The 2,348-nt window shown below is 37.6% G+C and overlaps 1 long non-coding RNA gene across 1 annotated transcript; it reads right to left on the reverse strand.

Annotated features, from left to right (window-relative positions):
• Window positions 1-379: 379 nt before the first annotated feature.
• LOC119026435 lies at window positions 380-1,795 on the reverse strand. Its single transcript, XR_005077148.1, has 3 exons — window positions 1,672-1,795; window positions 1,325-1,587; window positions 380-622 (listed from the first exon to the last, which is right to left on the reverse strand). It is a non-coding gene; the product is annotated as an uncharacterized LOC119026435 (long non-coding RNA).
• Between the last annotated feature and the right edge of the window lie 553 nt (window positions 1,796-2,348).

A 2,348-nucleotide genomic window follows, 5' to 3' on the forward strand; every position in this document is an offset into this window, starting at 1 on the left:
ATTTATTGCTCTAAATGACATCATCCCGCTCCCTCTTCTTCAGGTAGCCCTTTTGTTCTTTTTGTCTAATTTAATGTCTTGTTATTCAGTCACATTTCCAAATACTGTTTCTATTATGCTGCTTTTTCTGGCTCTCTCAGATAAAATCACCTCGTGTTGCTTGGGTGTTATTACCAACACATTAAACCACTGTTAGAAATAGACCTAAATATGACGCAATCAAAAATAAGAAAATTAATTAATGAATTCACCAAACTTTCTGGAGGTTTAAAGCATCTATTATTAGGTATGAAACTATAGTTGCTGTTACAACCTTAAAGCAATTAAAATGCAGAATATTATGTAATGGATAGATTAAAGCTAGAAGGAGTGTCAAAGAGTATAGTGTTTTGTCTTTTCATCAGCATTTCCAGCCGCCTTCCCGGCCTCTTTTTTCATCATGTTAGAGAGAATAAGTCATGAGCTGTGCTGCAGGGCTGAATGTATGTGTCTCTCTCAGTGTTATGTGTGAGTTACATGCCACCGATGACGTTCAGGGAATTCTCTGTCGCTTTTTAAAAAAAAAAAACACAGCGGAGGCGTCAGCGAGGACAGCGCTTGAGTCGTGAAGCCGGCGGCCAGGCTGCAGGGTCGAGAAAGATACATACGTGGAAACATCGAGAGAGATCCAAACACAAAACGAGTTCAGTCAGAGGATTGTGGTGACAAACACACGGAACATCAGAGGTTGTGTGTTTTTTCTATGGATTGTGTTGAGGCCTTCAAAGAATAGGACCTGTGATTTGTTCATTTAAATCTCACAAAGCAACGTTCACACTCTTATGTGGATCTTCTAATCTTGGTTCTGACTTGGTGCATATTATTTGCGAGACAATAACAGCGAGATCAGGTGTAATGGCAGCATCTCTCTACATTATTGTCATCAAAAGGTAAGATAAAGAAAAATATGAATATTATATTTATCTCAGCCCATATCAAGAGAAAACTGATCTTTTTAGCCTGCATTATTTATATCATCGGCACTGCGATTATCGGTCAAGTTTTCAGCATTATTGATATTTAAATCTACATTGTCATATATTCACAATAACTGATAAACTGCTCATAGCACTCAAGGACAATATGATCACACAGGAAACAGATCAATGTCAGTGGTACTTCTTCGATTATTTTCTAGTGAGTGTTTTCACTCACATTTCAGATTTGACATTATCAGCCCTGTCGCAGGACTGTCACCTGCAGGCAGATCATGCGACGCTGCGGCAGGTTTCACTGGCAGTTACACTAATGACTCCTACATAGTGCTCACATGCCTCTGTCATACCGTTTGGTGTGGAAGCTGCATACGTGATTCCCGCAAAGATGAGGCAGTGACGACGAGGACTGTAACATCTACACTCGCATCAGCTGTGTCATTTTAAAATCCCTTACACCAGTTTTAGAGATTGGAACCAGGCTGGTGCTGTGAACAAAATATTTTCATTCAACTTCTGAGGTAAAAGCAAAGACCAGATAAAATGTAAAGAAACTTAGTGTTGTTGTCTTTTTCCTGCAACATGTCATGTTGCTTGAAGGATTTAGGAGGATCTGTTGGGAGAAATGGCATATGATATTTAGAATTATGTTTTCATTAGTGTATAATGAAATGAAGAATCATTGTTTTATCGTTACCTCAGAATGAACCTTTTATCTACAGATGGAACATGTCCGCCATGTTGCAGCGCCTTGTTCCCACCAAACACTGGCTCCCTGCTGTCGGGGAGGGTGAGGAGAGGGTTCTTTTGTTGGTTTCAATCTGAAAACTACGAAAACTTTATATTGTAAACTTTTTGTTTATATGTATTATATCATGGGTGAGTTAGCTCATCCCTCTACATCATGTTTGACTGGATACATTTACTGTAGCCTAACTAATAACAGCTGAGGTTTTCCGTGTTTATGTCAATGATGTTGGCTTTAATGGATCTTGCCTGAGAAATGTAACAAAATAACTAAATGATTGAGTGATAATAATAATAATAATAATAATAATAATAATAATACCAATAATAATAATAATAATAATAATAATAATAAGAAGAAGAAGAAGAAGAAGAAGAAGAAGAAGAAGAAGAAGAAAAATCTTCTTCCTCAGATATCCCTCACCTGTACTGATCTGGCTCCAGTTTGAACCTCATACCATATATATTATTGTATCAATCACAAAAAAAGATGAAGAAGATTTCTTATCTTATCAACCAAAGGTCAGACTGCTGTACACATGCTCTGAGAAGTGAGTGAGTAAGAGTGTGTGTGTGTGTGTGTGTGTGTGTGTGTGTGTGTGTGTGTGTGTTAAAGAGACTGATTGA

Source organism: Acanthopagrus latus, chromosome 9 (genome assembly GCF_904848185.1).
Source record: "Acanthopagrus latus isolate v.2019 chromosome 9, fAcaLat1.1, whole genome shotgun sequence".
Classification (NCBI taxonomy): Eukaryota; Metazoa; Chordata; class Actinopteri; order Spariformes; family Sparidae; genus Acanthopagrus; species Acanthopagrus latus.